Source organism: Myodes glareolus, chromosome 9, assembly GCF_982192425.1.
Source record: "Myodes glareolus chromosome 9, mMyoGla1.1, whole genome shotgun sequence".
Classification (NCBI taxonomy): domain Eukaryota; kingdom Metazoa; phylum Chordata; class Mammalia; order Rodentia; family Cricetidae; genus Myodes; species Myodes glareolus.
In genome coordinates, this window is record NC_142034.1 from 61662085 (window position 1) to 61682991 (window position 20907).

The window sequence follows — 20907 nt, forward strand, 5'->3', positions numbered from 1 at the left end:
GTAGATTTTAATTTGAAGTGGATTAAAGTTTAGAAAATGTACATTTTACATAGTATTTTATTCTTATTAGACCTCGAGTTGGACCTTACGTCATGAGTCAGACATTTTGACGTGCAGGTTGAGCGAGAATGCAGATCTTGTGACTGGTGTGATGACTTCACTGGGTTATATTCTAGCAATTGCCAGAACGTAGTCTTATCACTTCCTGGTTGTTTTCTCAAAGTAGATCATTTAATTACTTCAACACAGCAATGATGTTTCAAAAGAATGGCATCTGGACTCCTGACGCAGATGAGATGGCTTTTTTTTTTTTTTTAAAGATTTTGTTTATTTCTTATGTATACAGTATTCTGGCTGCATGTATAGTCATACATGCCAGAAGAGGGCACCAGATCTCATTACAGATGGTAGTGAGTCACCACGTGGTAGCTGGGAATTGAACTCAGGACCTCTAGGAGAGCAGCCTGGGTTCTTAACCTCTGAGCCATCTCTCCAGCCCCAAGATGGCTTTTTTCATAATATAGTTTTTATTTGGTCCATGAGTCTTTGTCTCTCTCCACTCCCCACCCCCAACAGGGGGTCACTGTGTAGCCCTGGTTGGCCTGAAACTACAGTGTAGATCAGGCTAGCTACAGCTTAAAGGGATCATCTTGGCTTTGCCTTCTGAGTATTGGAATTAAAGACCTATCATGCCCCACTGTATGTATGTATGAGTGGGTTGTTTTATTTTTTTTTTTTTTTTTTGGTTTTGTTTTTTTTTTTGTTTTGTTTTGGTTTGTTTTGGTTTGTTTTGGTTTGGTTTATCGAGACAGGATTTCCCTGTTTAACAGTCCTAGCTGTCCTGGAACTAGCTCTTGTAGACCAGGCTGGCCTCGTACTCACAGGATTCACTGGCTCTGCCTCCCGAGTGCTGAGATTAAAGGCATGCGCCACCACTGCCCATCCGAGTGTTTTTCTTATATGTATGTTTATATACGACCCGTGTACCTGGAACCTGAGGCGCTCAGAAGAGGGTGTCAAATACCCTGGAACTATATAGACAGTTATGAACACTTGTGTGGGTACTTGGGAATGGAACCCCGGTCCTCTGGAAGAGTGGCCAGTGCTCTTAACTGCTGAGCCATCTCTCCAGCCCCCGTAAACAGATTTAAAACAAAGCAGACAAAAAAAAAAAGAAAGAAAGAAAAAAAAACGAAAAAAACAGGACAGTGTAAACCTTGAGATTAGAAATTCGTTGTTAGCACTATGCTCAACAATGTTTCTTCAATGAATAAGTTTTCCATTTTGTTCCCCTAAAAAAGAAAAAGATTGTGTCATCTTTAGGCCCTAAAACACACAAAAGAAACAGTAGTACGATGTATGTTTGTGTATTTTTGTTCTTTTGAGACAGGGTTTCTCTATGTAGCCCTGATTGTCCTGGAACTCTGTAGACCAGGCTGGCCTGGAATTTACAGAGGTATGCATGCCTGCCTCCTGAGTGCTGGGATTAAAGGCGTGCGCCACCACCAGTCTCCTTCACATGGATTTCTGACCTTTTGGGCCACTGTGAGAAAAACAATCTGACTGCACATGGGCTAGCATTTTCCTTTGCCTTTCTATCATCTATGCTTCACCACCACTGTCCAGCAAATAAGAAATAGATCTCACCGGGCCGGGGTGCACACGCCTTTAATTCCAGCGCTCAGGAGGCTAAGGCAGGTGGATCTCTGTGAGTTCAAGGCCAACCTGGTCTACAGAGCGAGTTCTTTGACAGCCAGAGACTAGAGAAACCCTGTCTCAAAATAAACAAAGAAAAAGAAAAGAAGAGAAAGTGTTTGTTCCGAGACAGCATATTGCCCTATGCTGAAGATAGTATTACAGTTGCTGACCAACTCCTCTGTCCTCTTCTGTTTTTATGATTTTTTTGGTTTTTTTTGTGTGTTTTTGTTGTTGTTGTTGTTGTTTTTAGAGACAGGGTTTCTCTGTCCACCTGACCTTATTCTATATTTTTCTTTGAAACACGCATCTTCACAATGCTGTAAGGGACACCTAGTCAAAATCATTTATAATATCAGCCAGTGTATCTTCAGTTTCAAAGGGGCCTGCTAGGCAAGAACTATCTGTCCTAATATTAAAAATGTTAAACATAGTACTTCTAGCTGGGTGTGGTGATACATGCCTTTAATCCTAGCACTCAGGAGGCAGAGGCAGGCAGATGTCTAAATTCAAAGCTACAGAGTCAGTGAGTTTCAGGATAGCCAGGACTACACAGAGAAACCCTGTCCCAAAAAAAGAAGAAAAAAAAACCAAATATTTATTGAAATAGGGTCTCATGTAGTCCAGGCTGGCCTTGAATTTAATATGTAGCCCAGGTTGTCCTCTAACTCATGATGTCTCTACCCACTAAGTGATGGGATTATAGCCATTCACCACCAAAACTATACTGGCAGGAATGAAAATATTCTGAGACCCCTGTGTGCTGCTCTTATGGCCATCAGACTTTTGAGACAGTAGACCCCCAGAAATTGGAATTTACCAAGGTATCCTCTCTTGATGAATGAAGGAAAAGGCTTACAAGCTGGTTCCTGCCTGGTAGAAATTTATCTCTTGGGAAGAGATTTCACGCAGGTCCAAAAACTTGTCCAACCATCTTGAAGGAGAAACTGGAGTCCAGACAAAGATCATCATGAAGACCACACTTTGATCACAACTACTTAGCTATGTATATAGCTGCCTTTTGTTTAAAAGATTTCATTATTTTTAATTATGTGTATTGTAAAACTACACTGGTTTCGTTCTGCGCTCTACTTGCTATAGGAACTAGGCTGAAAATTTAAAAATATACTAACAAGAGACAGACAGATAGATGGGACCACGGGGACATCCTTGAGACAAGAGTGCCAAGAATGCCTACTTTATTGTGCTCAGGGGCAGCTTCTAGAGGGCTCTGGCCAAGCCCCAGCTATCAGGATCTTTCAACTGCAGATTCACCAGAACTCACTCCCCTGCCATCAGGGTCTCCTCAGAGCAGCTGCGGGCTGCTCAGAGCTGAGGAAAACAAGTTGTTTACAAGAAATTCAGGGTCTGGTGGTCCACAGTCCTCAACAGTGTATGTGTGCGGGTACATGGATGTGAGCGCAAGTGCCTGCAGGGACCAGAAGAGAGTGTTGGGTACCCGGAAAGCTGTAGTTACAGGGGGTTATGAGCTGCCTGACATGGTGCTGGGAACCAAACTCGGGGCCACTGCAAGAGCATCAAGGGTTGGTAACTGCTGAGCCATCTCTCTAGTCTTTCTTTAAACCTAAACCTCATGTTGGTTCTCTGAAGACGGACTTGAAGGGGAGGCCTTGGACCTCTTTCCAGGGGCACCACATTGGGTAAATTTTTTTTTCTGCTTTGCACTATTTCTTGTCTAATTACCCTGATGGAGATTGGTGGCCGAGCCTAGCTGACTAGGGCTGCTAGGGCCCGGGTTCTGACTGTAACCATGCAGGTCTGTGGCGATATTTAAAATGTAATATTAGGAGGCGGGAGAGATGGTTCTTACTGTTCTTGCAGAGAACTTCGGTTCCGTTCCCATAACCTGTTCCCATAACCTGTGTCAGGTGATACCCTCTCAACTCTGGACACCTGAAATGCACTGGTGTTAACACAGGAGGAGACAGAATTTACTATGGGTCAGTAGAATTTACTATGGGTCAGTAATTATGTTTTTTTTTTTGAGACAGGGTTTCTTTTTTTTTAAGGAAGTTTTTTTTTTAATTTTATTATGTATACAATATTTTGTCTGTGTGTATACCTGCAGGCCAGAAGAGGGCACCAGACCCCATTACAGATGGTTGTGAGCCACCATGCAGATGGTTGTGAGCCACCATGTGGTTGCTGGGAATTGAACTCAGGACCTTTGGAAGAGCAGGCAATGCTCTTAACCTCTGAGCCATCTCTCCAGCCCCCTTGAGACAGGGTTTCTCTGTAGCTTTGGAGCCTGTCCTGGAACTACCTCTTGTAGACCAGGCAGGTCTTGAATTTAAAGAGATCCGCCTGCCTCTGCCTCCCTAGTGCTGGGATTAAAGGCGTGTGCCACCACCTGTCACAAGTAAGAATTTTTAAAGGAGGTATAATAGTCAGTCACTCGTTCCTATAAATCCCAGCACTTGCAGAGTTTGAGGCCAGCCTGAGCTATGTAGTGATTTCTAGGCTACCCTAAACTACAAAGCATGGCCCTGTCTCAAAAAGAAAAATAAGACAATAAGAAGGGCTGAAGGTATATAGCTCAGTTGGTAGAGTGCTTGCTTAGTGGGCCCAAAATAATTCTCAGCACATAAACTGGGCAGAGGTCATCCTGAGCTACAGAGGATGGAGGACCAGAAGTTGAAGGTTATTCCGGCTACAAAGTGAGTCCAAGGCCTGACTGGGATACATGAGACTGTCTCAAAAAAATTAAGAATGTAAAATTGTTATATTGAATGTCCAAATGAACACAGAATAAAATACTATCATACCTTTTTTTTTGAGACAAGCTCTCACTATGTAGCCCAGGCTAGCCCCCAAACTCAATATATAGACTAGGTTGGCTTTTAACTCTTAATCCTCCTGGTGATCTTCCTAGGTGATGAAATTATAGGCAATCCCAGTACTTTGGAAGCTGAAGCAGGGGATACAAGTTAGAGCAAACCAGGGCTGTGCTGGGTGACCTTAAAAAATTTCTGTTTGGTCTTAATAGTAGAACATTTGCAGTAGAGCACAAAGCCTTGGGTTCTAGCCCAACTGCTGCAATAAACACTATGGACCGTTATTATGTGCATGAAATTTGGAGACAGTGACAAGCTCCATGTACCTGCCAAGTTGCTTAAACTTTAAAGAGTTGTGTTTATTGAATTTAAAAATTCTTTCTCTTTCTTTTTTCTTTATTTCTTCCTCTTTTTTTTTTTTTGTTTTGGAGCCTGTCCTGGTAGACAAGGCTGGCCTCAAACTCACAGAGATCCGCCTGTCTCTGCCTCCTGAGCACTGGATTTAAAGGCGTGTGTCACCACTGACCGACTTGAATTTAAAAATTCTTTTTCTAAAGAACATGTGTGTGTGTGTGTGTGTGTGTATACGCACCTGTGCGCGTGCAGAGGTCAGAAGAGGTTTTTTCCTGGAGCTGGAGTTACAGGTGTCTGTGAGCCACAAGATGTGGGTGCTGGGATCTGAGCTCTGATCCTCTGATAGAGCAGTAAATATTAGCAATTTCTTTTTTTTTAATTACCAAAATTGTGGATTTTGCATTTTGTATCCTTTCATCAATCAAGAAAAAAATTCTTCTGAATATTATTTAACATACATATAAAACAAGATAGGAAAATACATTATAAACTTGTAACAATGGCTGTAAATACATTATCTTACATGTTTCTCATAGGCAATAGGTTGGTTATGGTATATACATAGCATGAAACTACTAAGATAATGAAGAATAGACAAAAAATACATGTCAGCTATATGTTAATATACCAGCGACACTCCCATCTACCCACGCTAAAAAATTACATAATACTGTCAGGAACAAAGTCTTAAAAACTACATATTTTAATAAGAAAAAATTCAATAGAGTGATAATACTGAGAACCAAGGCATTCAGAGATTCCAAAAGTCATGCTTTTTTCAGTTGACCCAAAACATTGTCAACTAAGTTTTCAGAAGTTTGTTCAGAGCCAGCATTACTCATAAACGTCACACGTCTACTGTTTACAGATTTATTTTTTTCCCCATAAAAGACCTTTGATAAACATCTAAAATGTCCAGGTAAAACACGGCTGTGATGAAACTGGATCAAATACTGGTTACTTTTTTTTTTTTTTAACTATCACCTCAAGTGTTCTGAGAGTCGCAAATTTATTCAACCAACCAACCAAAATAAAAATCAAACGGCACAGCATATAAATCAAAATCACCATGTAGGGCTCGGGTCTACCCCTGCTCCTGGGGTTACTTGAGGACAGTTTCTGGTCAGCCAGCTAAACATTGTTTGTTTTTGTGCTCCCTCTGCCCCCCCCCCCCTTCGGTGATTAGCTGTAGGGCATTGTTTATTCCATCTTGGGTGTGGCAATTTCCCACCTGCCTGGGGGGAATTCCTTGTGAAGCAGCTAGGTATATAAGGATTTCCCCAACATTGAATAAATGGCATTCGGCTGATCTCCTTTCAAATGACCTAGGTCTCTTGTGTGTTCTTTCAATCTCCAGGTCCTTGCCTGGCTCACATATGGTACAGTGGTGCACAAACTGTACTGAGAGGGTAACACAGAATCGTGTGTTACATCACCACATGTGTAACAGAAAGGCAAAGCTGTGGTACATTAAACCAAAGCTGAGTACATAACGACGACTGTCTATTGCATAGTAAATAAGCTGAAAATGGTTCCAAGAGAGACAGAATAATGGCGAGGTCACCATGAAGGTGCCCAATGAGCTTCCTGCTGACCTTGACTGTGAAGCCATGAAGCCATGAAGGTATGGAACAGGGCATGAGTTGATGTGCCAGGAGTCCACTATCACATGAGATTTGCCACCTCTGGTACTGAGCAATTAAATTTATGATTTAGATGCAGGCTTTGCACACAAACTGCTTCAAATATAGAACAGTATTAGCAATTTCTAAGCTGGGTTACCAGCTCCAGATTTATTTTATTTTGAGATAGGGTTGCTCTGTGTATCCTCGATTGTCCTGGAAACTCACTTTGTAGACCAGGCTGGCCTCTAACTCAGAGATCCGTCTGCCTCTGCCTCCTGAGTGCTGGGTTAAAGGTGTGCAAACACACCTACCTGATGATTTAAAATTTTTTAATTGTGGAAGAAAAGGTTCTAGGGTAGCACACACCTTTAATGCTAAGGAGGCAGAGACAGGTGGGTCTCTGTTAGTTTTAAGCCAAACAATTACAGACTGTCTCAAAAACAGAATAAAACCATTTTAACCATTTTTCACTGTATGTATTATTATATGTACATATTGTTGCATAATAGAACTTGAGAACTTTTTAAAAATTGTGTGTGTGTGTGTGTGTGTGTGTGTGTGTGCACTTCTGGGGTCAGAGGACAGCTTAGTGGAGTCTGTTTCCTCCATCGTGTGGCTTCCAGGGGTCAGACACGGCCTTGGGCTTGTCAGCAAGTGACTTTATCCACTGAGTCATCTCATCAGCCCCTGAAATTTGAAACTTTTCAAGAACAAATACACACCTCTGAGCAGTTTGGATTTGGGGATTAGAGATGGTCATCTCATCATCAGGGTTTCCAGGTTAAGATCCTTGCCAGCACCTAGTACTGTCTGACTTTGTATGTTTTTGCTAATATGTTGGGATGGTTTGTCTTCTAGAAAATAAGATTTATAAAAATCCTCTCCGATGTAGTTTGTAAATATGAGCCTTACATGTTTTCAGGCGAGATTTGACTTTAGGGGGGCGGTGTTGAGATGGCTCTGCCAGTTTGACAGATCTGGCAGTCAGAACTATTCATTAATAACAGGCACCACTTATAGTAGTAGTCTGATGCTTTCACTCTTCTGGGGCCTCCACCCACTCCCACATGAGTCACACGAGGCTTATTCTTAGTTATAAACAGCCTTAGCTTGGCTTGTTTCTTGCCAGCTTTTCTTAACTTATTTTAGCCTATCTACCTTTTGCCCCTGGGCTTTTCTTGTTCTCTTACTTCTGCAAACCTTCTTCTTACTCCATGGATTGCTGTGTAGCTGGATGGATGGCCCCTGATGACCTCCTTCTATATAGTCTCTCTGCCTGCCAGCCCCGCCTCTCCTACTCCTGTCTCACTCACTATTGGTTGTTCAGATCTTGATTAGACTATTCAGGTGTTCTACATAGGCAATGTATCACAGCTTCACAGAGTTAAACAAATACAAAATGAACAAAAGTCACATACCTTAGCATAATATTCCCCATTAACTACTGACCCTTTAAAGAACTGTCATGTTTGTAACGGTTAATGTTGTGGTATGAGAACAGGAAAAAGTATTGTTCTGGTTTTTAGTAAGACATTTCAGCAGGTAAGTCAAGTTTGCCAATAAACCTTTTTTGTTTTTGTTTTTTGGTTTTTGGTTTTTGGTTTTTGTTTTTTTGGGTTTTGAGACAGGATTTCTCTGTGTAGCTTTGGAGCCTGTCTTGGAATTCACTCTTGTAGACCAGGCTGGCCTCGAACTCACAGAGATCCGTCTGCCTCTGCCTCCGAAGTGCTGGGATTAAAGGTGTGTGCCACCACCGCCCGGCATCAATAAATCTTTTTATGAACCTAAAATAAGCCAGGCAGTGGTGGTGTACACCTTTAATCTCAGTACTTGAGGGGCCAAGACAGACTGATTTCTGTGAGTTCGAGGCTGGCCTAGTCTACAGAGTGAGTTCCAGGACAGCTAAGGCTACACAGAGAAACCCTGTCTTTCTCAGATAAAAAAGAAAGAAAGAAAGAAAGAAAGGAAGGAAGGAAGGAAGGAAGGAAGGAAGGAAGGAAGGAAGAAAGGAAGGGGAAGGAAGAAGGAAGGAAGGAAGGAAGGAAAGAAAGAAAGAAAAAGAAAGAAAGAAAGAAAGAAAGAAAGAAAGAAAGAAAGAAAGAAAGAAAGAGAAGCAACCTAAGATAGCTGGTGGTGGTGGCGGCACATACCTTTGATCCTAGCGCTCCAAAATAAGAGACAGGGACATCTCTCCGAGTTTGAAACCACCTGACCTAAGAAATGGGTTCTAGGACAACCAGGGAAACACAGAGAAACCCTGTCTCAAAAAAACAAAAAGGCAAGCCAGGTATGGTAGCACATGCCTTTTATTCCAGCACACTGAAAGCAGAGGTCTATGAAACCAACTTGGTCTATGTAGTAAGTTCCAGGCCAGGCAGCGCTACATAGAGAAACCTTATCTCAAAAGCAACAACAAAATCTTGTTTACTGTGCTTTAAAATGCATCAAGTGTTCACTTTGGCAGCACATATACTAAAATTGGGGCAATAAAGAGAAGACCAACACGGGCCCTGGGGCAAGGCTGGCATGCACATTCACGATGAAGTACTCCATTTCTTCCCAGTAGCTGAGGAGGAAGACAAGAAGGCTAGGAGGTGGTGGATAGTAAAGTGCGATATATAAAAAGTTCTTAACAAAAGCTATTTGTTGTTGTTTGTTGTGGTCTGGAGATTGAACACAGCACCCCACACATGTAGTTATAATGAACTGTATGCCAAACCCTTAACCCATCATTTTGTACAATGAATATACTTAATTAAAATAAGTTTCATTGAGATGGACATGGTAACAGTGCTTGCAGCCCTATCATGCAGGAGGTAGAGGTAGGAGGATATGAGAGTTAAAGGCTAGCCTAAACTACATGATGAGTTCAATACATAGAGCTAGCCAGGAGGTGGTGGTGCACGTCTTTGATTCCAGCACTCGGAAGGCAGAGGCAGGTGGATGTCTGTGAGTCTGAGGTTAGCCTGGTCTATAGAAACCCTATCTCGAAAAACAAAACAAACAAAAAAGGAAAGTGATGAGGCCTGTCATGTGAGCTGAGAAATCTGGGTCCTGTAGTTGAGAGGCAAGCCTGGCCACACCATCCTAGTGTGTCAAATTTGCTTTTTGTTTTATTTGTTTGTTTTTTGTTTTGTTTTTTGAGACAGAGTTTCTCTGTACCTTTGGTGCCTGTCCTGGAACTAGTTCTTGTAGACCAAGCTGGCCTCGAACTCACAGAGATCCGCTTGCCTCTGCCTCTTGAGTACTGGGATTAAAGGCATACCACTGCTGGGCCAAATTCCCTTCTTCTTCTTTTTTTTAAAAAAAAAAATATTTATTTATTGTGTATACAGCATTCATTCCATGTATACCTGCAGGCCAGAAGAGGGCACCAGACCTCATTACAGATGGTTGTGAGCCACCACGTGGTTGCTGGGAATTGAACTCAGGACCTTTGGAAGAGCAGGCAATGCTCTTACCCTCGGAGACATCTCTCCAGCCCCCAAATTCTCTTCTTACAGGGAGCTGAAGTATCAAGCCTCAGGGTACAAAATGGTGCCCTTTAATCTGCTCAGTCTGTGTGCTGCAGGGTCTCCTTCCTGCTAGTGACCCTATTAGTGAAGATTACCATCTCCAGCCCATATTCTGTCTGAAAAGCAGATTTGCATATGCAAGAATCACGATTCACTCTCTGCTTCTGTATTTCTGTATCCTGTTACCCCAAATAGGAATTTGTAGAGCAGTGTTGAGCATTAGTCTGTGTTCTAAAGTCCAGGACAGATTGTCAGGGCTTTTGTTTCCTCACTTTGCAGAGTTGTGTAGGCTCTTGGTTTTGCTTTTTGTTTGTTTCGTTTTGAGACAGGATCATACTGTAGCTATAGCCGTCCTGGAACTCACTATGTAGATCACTCTGGCCTAGAACTCAGAGATCTGCTTGCATCCCCTCATCTTCGTCCCGCAAGTGCTGGGATTACAGCTGTGGATCACCACAGCCAGTTAGGTTCTTGTTTTGTGAGCACATCACGCGGGGGGGGGGGGGGTCACTCCTCACCTGTGAGCACATCACAGGGGGTCATCACCTCACTTGTGAGCACATCATACGGGGGTCACTCCTCACCTGTGAACACATTACAGGGGGTTATCACCTCACCTGACATGTTGATTTTAGGAACTTAAACTAGATCCCAAAGCTTAAATTTTTCTTTAAGGATCTGGAGAGATGTCTGAGTGTTAGGAGCTCTTGCTGCTCTTGCAGAGAACTCTAATTTGATTTCCAACATCTGCATGGGGTGGCTTATGACCTCCTGTGACCCTAGCTCTAGGGACTCTGTCACCCTCTTCAGGTTTCTGCAGGCACCCACACATATGTGTGCAGACAAACACGTTTTTATTATTTATTTATTTATTTACATTTTTTTTCAAGGTCTGATCATTTATTTGTTATCCTTACAGACTTATTTTTGACTGGACTCAGACTTAGAAGTAGAAGCTCTCAGCAAAGACAGTCTTTGCCTCTTGGCAATCTGTTCCTGGCGCTTTTCTTTGGCTTCCTTCATTCTCTTGGCCAAAAGTTTAGCATATTCTGCAGTCTCCTCCTTGTTTTTCTTTGTTCATTGCTTCTTCAGAGCAATACACTGGCGTTGCTTCTTCAGAGCAATACACGTGGAGTCACAAGACGTTGAATCTTGGGTGCCTTGGTCCTTGGCTCTTACCTTCTTTGTTTAAAGGCTTTCTGACAACGTACTGGCAGACATCATCTTCTTTAGAAAGATTAAAAAGCTTTCGGATTCTGCTAGCTCTTTTAGGTCCTAACCGACAAGGCACAGTAGTATCTGTCAGTCCAGGAATATCCTTCTCTCCTTTTTTACAATAACCAAGTTGAGAACACTCAGATTGGCATCCACAATGCATCCTCGGACAGACTTGCGCTTCCTCTCTCCAGTTCTCCTTGGTCGATAACAAGAATGGCCCTTACTCAACAGCAGATGCACTCTGTCTGGGTCAGGACACCTTGTTTCATGGGAAAGCCTTGTTTGTCATTGCTGCCACTGATTCGGACCATGTAACCCTTCCACTCTTCACCCAGGGCATCGGCAGCCACTTCCGTGGCCATGCGCTTCTCATAGAAGGTCCGAAGCTGGCATTCATCGTCCACTTTGATGAGTTTCTGGCAGCCGGTGGCAGGGAAGGAGATCTTCAGCTTCATCTTCGCACAGCCAACCTCCTAGGAGGCACCACGAAAAAGAGAGACAAACACGTTTTTAAAATTAAAAAGCAAGCATTCATTTTTCTTTCAACTGTGGTAAGATACGGTATACATAAAATGACCATTTTAAGCATATTGTTTGTTTTTGTGAGGCAGAGTTTCACTATATTATCCAGACTGGCTTTGAACTCACAGTCCTCCTGCCTCAGCCTTTCCCTAACTGGGACCAGAGGCATTCAATTTCACGCCTCCTTTCTTTCCTACTTTTTTCTTAAAATTTTTTATGGGTGGGAATCTGTATTTATTTTTATATATTTTTATTGATATTTATTGAGCTCTACCTTTTTCTCTGCTCCCCTCCCTGCCTCTCCCCTCTTCAATCCTCCCCCAAGGTCCCCATGCTCCCAATTTACTCAGAAGATCTTGTCTTTTCTACTTTCTATTTCCTATGTAGATTATATCTATGTATGTCTCTCTTAGTGTCCGCATTGTTGTCTAAGTTCTTTGGGATTGTGGTTTGTAGGCTGGCTTTCTTTGCTTTATGTTTAAAAACCACCTATGAGTGAGTACATGTGAAAATTGTCTTTCTGTGTCTGGGTTACCTCATTCAAAATAATGTTTTCTAGCTCCATCCACTTTCCTGCAAAATTCAAGCTGTCATTCTTTTCTGCTGTGTAGTACTCCATTGTGTAAATGTACCACATTTTTCTTATCCATTCTTCGATCGAGGGGCATTTAGGTTGTTTCTAGGATCTGGCTATGACTGACAAAGCTGCTATGAACATAGTTAAGCACATGTCCTTGTGGCACAATTGAGCATCCTTTGGATATATACCCAAAAGTGGTATTACTGGGTCTTGAGGAAGGTTGTTTCCTAATTTTTGAGAAATCACCACATTGACATCCAGAGGGCTGTATCAGCTTGCATTCTCACCAGCAATGCCGAAGTGTTCCCTTTTCCCCACAACCTCTCCAGCATAAGTTGTCATCAGTGTTTTTGATCTTGGCATTCTTACAGGTGTAAGATAGAATCTCAGGGTTGTTTTGATTTGCATTTCTCTGATGACTAAGGATGTTGAACATTTCCTTAAGTGTCTTTCAGCCATTTTAGATTCCTCTGTTGAGAGTTCTCTGTTTAGGTCTGTACTCCATTTTTTTTATTGGATTATGTGATCTTTTGGTGTCCAATTTCTTGAGTTCTTTGTATATTTTGGAGATCAGACCTCTGTCTGATGTGGGTTTAGTGAAGATCTTTTCCCATTCTCTAGGCTGTCGTTTTGTCTTGTTGACCGTGTCCTATGCTTTACAGAAGCTTTTCAGTTTCAGGAGGTCCCATTTATTAATTGTTTCTCTCAGTGTCTGTGCTGCTGGGGCTCCCTGTGCCAATGCGTTTAAGTGTACTTCCCACTTTCTTTTCTATAAGGTTCAGTGTGGCTGGCTTTATATTGAGGTCTTTGATCCATTTGAACTTGAGTTTTGTGCATGGTGATAGATATGGGTCTATTTTCATTTTTCTACATGTTGATATCCAATTATGCCAGCACCACTTGTTAAATATGCTTTTTTCCATTTGATATTTTTGCTTCTTTATCAAAGATCAGGTGTTCAAAGATGTGTGGATTGATATCCGGGTCTTCTATTCAGTTCCATTGGTACTTCTGTCTGTTTTTATGCCAATACCAGGCTGTTTTCAGTACTGTAGCTCTGTAGTAGAGTTTGAAGTCAGGGACTGTGATGCCTCCAGAAGTTCTTTTATTGCATAGGATTGTTTTGGCTATTCTGGGTTTTTTTGCTTTTCCATATGAAGTTGAGTACCATTCTTTTGAGGTCTTTGAAGCATTTTACTAAGTCTTTCCTACTTTTTTAAAAGAAAATTTAAAAGTACGTTTATTTGTGTGTATGTGCTGCAGTGCACATGTGAAGGACAGAGGGCAACTTGAGGGAATTGTTGGTTCCACTCTTCCTCTATGTGGGTTCCAGAAATCAAGTCACTAGACTTGGTGGCAAGCATCTTTACCCATGGAGCCATCTGGCTGACGACATTTTTTTTTCTTTTAGACATTTGAAAATTTAATCTCAGTTTTATTAAATTTATATCATTTGAAGTCATCCCCACTATCCAACTTAGAACATTTCATCTTAAACACTGAAACTTGTCTCAAACAAAATTGCCCCTTCATACCCCAACAACCCTGACCAATACTACTTTGCCTTCATCTCTGTGCATTAACTATTACAGGGCAAAAATGCCACTTTCTAGTTTTTATTTATTTTATTTTTGTTTTTTTGAGACAGGTTTCTCTGTGTAACAGTCCTGGCTGTTCTGGAACTTGCTTTATAGACCAGGCTGGCCTGGAATTCACAGAGATCCACCTGCCTCTGCCTCCCGAGTGCTGAGATTAAAAGTATGCGGCACCACTTCCTGGCATCCCAGGACTTTTTTTTTAAGGTTTTATTTTTAAATTATGTGTCTATTTGTGAGTATGTGAATGAGACTGCAGGTGCCAGCAGAGGTCAGAGGTGTCATATGCTGTGGAGCTAGAATTCCAGGCCGTTGTGAGTCACCCGCATGGGTGCTGGGAACTGTACTGACTCTACTGCAGGGACAGGAGCAGCTCTTAATTGCTGAGCTGTCTCTTCAGACACAGGACAAATTTTCTTAATGGTAAAATTGGTATTGCGTTACCACTTTTAATTTTTTCTTTTTGAGACAAGGTTTCATGCAACGTAGGCTGGCTTTAAGCTCTGTGTAACCAAAGATGATTGTGAGTTTCTAATCTTTTAGCCTCTACCTCCAGAGTGCTGAGATTATAACCCTGTGTCACTATACCTAGTTTTAAATGTTGCTGGAGGCCATAGCTAAGGCTTCACAAATCCTAGGCAAGCACTCTACCAACTTATCTATGCCTGCAGCAGACTACTTTTTTGTTGTTGTTGTTTTTGTTTTTCGAAACAAGGTTTCTCTGTAGCTTTGGTGGCTGTCCTGGAACTAGCTCTTGTAAACCAGGCTGGCCTCGAATTCACAGAGATCCGCCTGTCTCTGCCTCCCAAGTGCTGGGATTAAAGGTGTGCGCCACCACTGCCCAGCCACTGCAGCCTACTTTATAAAGTAGGCTGTTTGTTTTTAAAGTGTACCATGCATTGGCATTAAATAGAGAACTTTTTCTATCTTAAACAAGAACTCTGAAGCCATTAAATAACTTCCCATTTCCTGTCCATTGACCTCTATGAACTTCTCTTTTATTTTCTGTTTCTATGAGTTTAAATCTAGGCAGAATTTAGTGTCATTTCTGGTAGGAAACATTTCAATTGGCTACAGATGATACATTTCCCATTGCCAACTAGAACTCTTCCATCCAGAGGACAGTCCATGTTAAATAGAAGCTAGAATTTGAACAAACTCATGGATACTACAGAAAAACCTTCAGAAATGATGCAGATAGAACACATATGAGATCCTGTGACGAATCACTGAGTTCAGTGTGTTTTGTTGCAGTCCTGGAGATTGAACTCAGGATCTTATATATCATGAATGCTAAGTAAGGGCCCTTATATATGCCCTTATATATAAACTGCTATATGCCCAGTTTTTTTTAACATAACAAATTGCTGTAGATATTTGTGTGTGTGTGGGTAGGTGTGTGTGTGTGTGTGTGTGTGTGAGAGAGAGAGAGAGAGAGAGAGAGAGAGAGAGAGAGAGAGAGAGGAGAGAAGAGACAGCCATGGTTGTGTGGATGCCATGGATCATGTGTGGAGGTCAGAGATGGTTTTCAGGAGCTGGTTCTCTCCTTCCACTATGAGTTCTTGGGCTTGAATTTGTGTGACAAGTACTTTTTCTTCCTGAGTCATCTGGCTGGCCCATTTTTTACTTTTTGAGACAGGATTTCAGTGTTTTCCTCTGTCCCCTAGGCCACCCTTAAACTTGTGATCCTTCTGCCTTGGCCTCCCTACAGTCTGGAATCCCAGGTCTGTGCCATCACATTTAGCAACTTTATTTTGTTTCTGTTGTGATATTTTCTTTATTACTTTTTTCTTTTTGTTTTTTGTTTTGTTTGAGACTGGGTTTCTCTGTGTAGCCCTGGCTGTCCTGGAACTCACTCTGTAGACCAGACTGGCCTCGAATTCAGAGATCTACCTGCCTCTGCTTTCTTAGTGCTGGGATTAGAAGTGCGAGCTACCGCTGCCTGGCACAAATGCAAATTTTGTTTTCTGTTTTCTTTATCAAGTTTTAGCAGGTATCCATCTTACTGACACAATTTGTTAAAAAAAATCTTAGAAAAAGTATTGCACTCCATGAGTAAAAGGAGACCTGTACAGATTTCACACTGGGGGAGGAAGCTAGTTTTATGAAAGAAAGCAGGGAAAAATAGTGTGGGAATTCTCACTTGCTGCACTTAAAGCCTGAAAGTAGAATAATATGTGCATGTTTTGAAGAGAAAGTGTGACAAGAAATCAAAGACTATATCCCCCAGACAAAAATTTCATCACATTTTGGGGCAAAAGAAAGACAATTTTAGAACCAAGTGCTCAGAACATTTAAAAGCCATGACACTAGTTGAGGACATGGTCTAATCAATTGATACTTGTGTTAGAGAAGTGATGAGCATGGCACTGTGTGCAACTGATCTTGTAATTATATAGCTAAGTGGGTAGTTTAATCATTCAACAAACTCAGCCTTAGGCAGGCTCAGTTCTAAACATGTGGTAAACTACACATGAGAAATCTTTACTGTAAAGGTTCAGGATTGAGTCAAATAGCTCCCTTAGGGGAGCTGGGCATGGTTCAATGGGAAAGGAAGAAGAAAACACAAGTTCTCTGTGTGTGTGTACATGCATGTGAGCACCCGTGTGTGTATGCAGAAGCCAGAGGGAAGTGTCTGATGTTCCGCTGAGATAGTTTGTCACTAAACCTGCACCTAACCTGTTGGCCAGAAAGCTCCAGCAATCCTCCTGTCTCTGTCTCACCCCCCAGCACTGGGCTACAGGTGTGTTACAGTCACACACCATTTATTTATTTACTTATTTATTTATAAAAATTTACACTTCCTCCCCTCCTCCCAATACCCTCCCACTCCCCCCACTCCCTCTCCCCCTTCCTCTCCAGTCCTAAGAGCAGTCAGGGTTTCCTGCCCTGTGGGAAGTCCAAGGTCCTCCCCCCTCCCTCCAGGTTTAGGAAATAGCCACACACCTTTTTACATGGTGCTGGGGATTTGAATTTAGAGGAAGTTTACTTGACTTTACAACTAAGGACTTAAAGAGAGTGGTATCAGTGTGAGTGAGGATGGGTAAAATACAGCAATGGAATAGAAGGGAAGGTTAAAATAGACTCCAGGTAATGGATCAGCATGGCATGCTCTCTTTTGGGCCACCAACCAGCTCCCAAATCATGACATAGAGACTTATTAGTTATGAATGCTCGGCCTTAGCTTATGCTTGTCCCACTACCTCCTTTTTTTAAAAAAAATCTTATTTATTTATTTATTTTTGGTTTTTGAGTCAGGGTTTCTCTGTAGCTTTGGAGTCTGTCCCGGAACTAGCTCTTGTAGACCAGGCTGGCTTCGAACTCACAGAGATTCGCTTGCCTCTGCCTCCCGAGTACTGGGATTAAAGGAGTGCGCCACCACCACCCGGCCCCACTAGATTTTACAATTTAATTTAACCTGTTTCTCTTTATCTACATTTTGACTTAGGGTTGTTTGTTGTTGTTGTTGTTGTTTGTTTGTTTGTTTGTTTTAGCTTTCATTCTGTATGTCCTAGCCGACTAGAGGTTGCCTGGCTGGCTCCCTCTTTCTTTCTTTCTTGTTCTCTTTTCCCCTTTCCCTCTTCCCTCCCAACCTCCTCCCATAGATATTCTAGATATCCCTCCTCTTACTTATTTTCTCTGCTGGCCAGCTCTACCTATCCCTCTACTGCCTGCCTACTCGCTGTTCATCTTGTTATTAGACCAGTCAGGTGCCTTAGGCAGGCAAGGTGAAACAGTCGCAACATATCTTTTTTAAAAAATAACTTATTTACTTTTATGTGCATTGGTGTGCATATATGTCTTGTGAGGGTGTCACATCCTGGAATTGCAGGCAGTTGTGAAGTGCCATGTGGGTGCTGGGAACTGAACTCAGGTCGTCTAGGAGAACTGCTGAGCCATCTCTCCAGCTCCCTAGTTGCGACATATCTTTACATAATTAAACATGCATCATTACATAATTAAACAAATGCAGCATAAACAAATATAACACACCTTTAGTTAAAATAATGTTCCACAACAGATCAGTTGATATTTGACAGCGAATGCAGTTCAGTGTGTATGTGTATATTATCTTTTCAATAAACCAATGGCGATTAAACAACTGAATATCTTTGTGGAATGAAAAAGAACTTGACTTCTACATATACCATATGTAGAAATTAATTTGAGGTAGCTGAAGAGATGGCGCTTATTGCTCTTGCAGAGGATCTGGGTTTAGTTCCCATGTGAAGGATCATGACCATCCATACTATAATTAGTTCCAATTCTAGGGGATCTGACACTCCCTTTTCACTTCTGTGGGCACTGGCATGTAAGCAGTGTATATAAGTGTAAGCAAAGTACTCATACACAAATAAAAATAATAAATCATGAAAAATAAAAATTTAAGATAGAAAACAGACGTAAGTACAAGAACTAAACTGTGAAATATTTACAAGAAAATGTTCATGACCTTCAAGGTAGGCAGAGTTCTATGGAAACTAAAATACCATAAAAGAGTTTACAAGTTGAACTTCGTCAAAATAAAGAATTTCCACTCATCAAAAGATGGCGTTGAGGAAGTGGAAAGACAAGCTGCCACTGGGGAATGCACCCTTCACATGCATGTCTGGCAAAGACACGGAGAGTGTATATCAAACTGTTCTGGTTAGCTTTTGTGTCAACACAAACTCGGTTCATCTAGGAAGAGGGACCCTCAGTGGAGAAAATGCCCCCATCAGATTGGTGGGTAGTCAAGTGTGGTGGTCTGAATGAGAGTGGCCCCCATAGACACAGGTTTGAACACTTGGTACCCAGTTGGTGAAACCATTTAGAAAGGATGAGGAGATGTAGCCTTGTGGGAGGATGTGTGCCATGAGGGCTGGCCGTGCAAGTTTCAAAAGTCCAGCCCAGCCCAGTCTCTCTATCTCCCTGCTGCTTCTGAACCAGATGTGAGCTCTCAGCTCTGCTCCAGTGCCATCCCCGCCTGTTGCTGCCATGCTCTCTGCCATGCTGGTCATGGACTCCAACCCTCTGCAACAGTACGCCCCAATAAACTCTATTATAAATTGCCTTGATCATGGTGTCTTATCACAGCAATAAAAAGTTAACTAAGACAATAAATTTGTGGGGCATTTTCTTTATTCATGATCGATGTGAGAGGGCCTAGCCCACTGTGGACCGTGTAGCCCTTGATAGATGGTTTTGGATTGTATTTTTTTTTTTTTAAAAAAAAAGTAACCCAAAAAACTCATTCGTCCATAGTCTCTGCTTCAGTTCCTAATTCCAGGTTCTGACTTGAACTCCTGCCCTGATTTGCTTTCTTATATGATCCAGAATTCAGGGCCACTTGCCCAGCACTGCCCACCCCCTCATCAGTCACAAATCAAGAAAATGACCCACATGCTTGCCTACCCGTTAATCAGATGGAGGCATTTCTGTTTTTCAGTTGAGGTTCCATTCCAGATGTCCCTTGCTTGAGTCACTTTGGCAAAAACTAATCAGCACAGATCATAAATACTGACATCAATATATGCATACAGAATGATTTCCAAAACATTGAATGGTTTATACTTAACGGTGTAGATGCTATTTTTGAAATACTGTGGTGGATCATACTTATAATTCCAGCACTTAGGAGCCTGAGGCTGGGGGATTGCTACAGGTGTGAGGCCAGCCTTAGCTTCATGGTGAATCTGAGGCTAGACTAGGCTACAAAGTGAAACCCAGACTCCAGAAGTCAGAGCATCTGAGTAAAGGTAAGTGTTACCAGACAGCCTGTTTGGTGGGAGGGGGATCTGATGGTGCAAGCTGTCCTCTGTTCTCCATGTGCGCTGGCTCTCCTCCCTGAATAAATATTTTGAAATGTAGTATGTATCGGGAGGCAGAGGCAGGCAGATCTCCGTGAGTTCAAAACCAGGCTGAGCTGCATAGTGAGTTCCAAGCCAACCAGGGCTACACACTTAGACCTTGTTTCTAAATAAATATACAAAACAAGCAACAGTAATTTACGGTGATAAAAGTCAAAATAGGGGTCACTTCTGTTTTCTTTTTGGAGATATTCTAGTGTGCTAGGATGTGCCACATCTGAATTGGTGGATGTAAATCTGTACATTTAAGATATGGGCACTTTATGTAAACTATAAATCAAAGGAAACAGCAAAACAAATTGTGTATCTAGGAAGTTTTAAGAAGGGAGAACTCTGTTAAAACTTCATGAAGATTTATAAATTGATAAAGCTATACTTAGGAAAAATCTATAATCAACATTTTCATTGTTACAAAGACTGAAAATAAATGGATTCTATATTCCAACAAATGTACGAATGAATAAAAACAACTAAGAAGAAAGTTGAAAAGGAAAAATGCAAGAAAATGAGTAACAGAAAATGTTTCTTTGAAAGTGTAAGAGTGACTAAAAGGCTTTGGAAATTATCTGGGATGCCCTGGAGGAGGGGTTCCTGTGATTTTTTTTTTTCTTTAAACTCCAGCATCGTATTCTACAAAAGCGTAAGAACAGAGTAAAATCCTGGATCCATTCATTTATTTAAAAATAACGAAATCCGGGCCTGGGAATGTGACTCAGTGTAAAGTGCTTGCACAATTATGTAGGACCTACTCCCTGTTCTGCAAAAACAAAAATCAAAACCAAAAATCCATTACCAAACGGATTCCAGCTGTCATTTATGCTTCAAATAGCAAGTTCCAGACCACTTACATACGTTAGCACATTGGTAGTGTCACCACCTTGGAAGCGAAATCGCCAAGCTTATCAGCTCTGATGGGGCAATGAACTTAGGCCTGACCTAGGCCTCCCCAAGTCAGGAAAGAACGGTTGGAAGTCCTGGCGATAGTGGAGACGGAAGCACCTTCGCAGATCCAGCGGGTGCGGCTACCTGCAAGCGCAGGTGGAGGCGCGGTCCCGTTAGACCCTTCTCAACACTAAGACCACACGGCCCAGGCTCTCCCGTTGCGGGCAGGCCGCAGCAGCCGGTTCCCGAGCTCGCGTGTCCCGGAGCGCAGCGCTCC

At 42.0% G+C, this 20907-nt stretch overlaps 1 non-coding gene and 1 pseudogene across 2 annotated transcripts; one reads left to right on the forward strand and one right to left on the reverse strand.

The window, feature by feature from the left end:
- Nucleotides 1–8917: 8917 nt before the first annotated feature.
- Nucleotides 8918–9026, forward strand: LOC125409595 (U6 spliceosomal RNA). The gene has a single exon (XR_007234831.1). It is a non-coding gene; the product is annotated as a U6 spliceosomal RNA (small nuclear RNA).
- Nucleotides 9027–10821: 1795 nt separating this feature from the next.
- LOC125409312 (small ribosomal subunit protein eS6 pseudogene) lies at nucleotides 10822–20735 on the reverse strand (annotated as a pseudogene). Its single transcript, XR_015003607.2, has 2 exons — nucleotides 20597–20735; nucleotides 10822–11675 (listed from the first exon to the last, which is right to left on the reverse strand). The product of XR_015003607.2 is annotated as a small ribosomal subunit protein eS6 pseudogene (transcript).
- Between the last annotated feature and the right edge of the window lie 172 nt (nucleotides 20736–20907).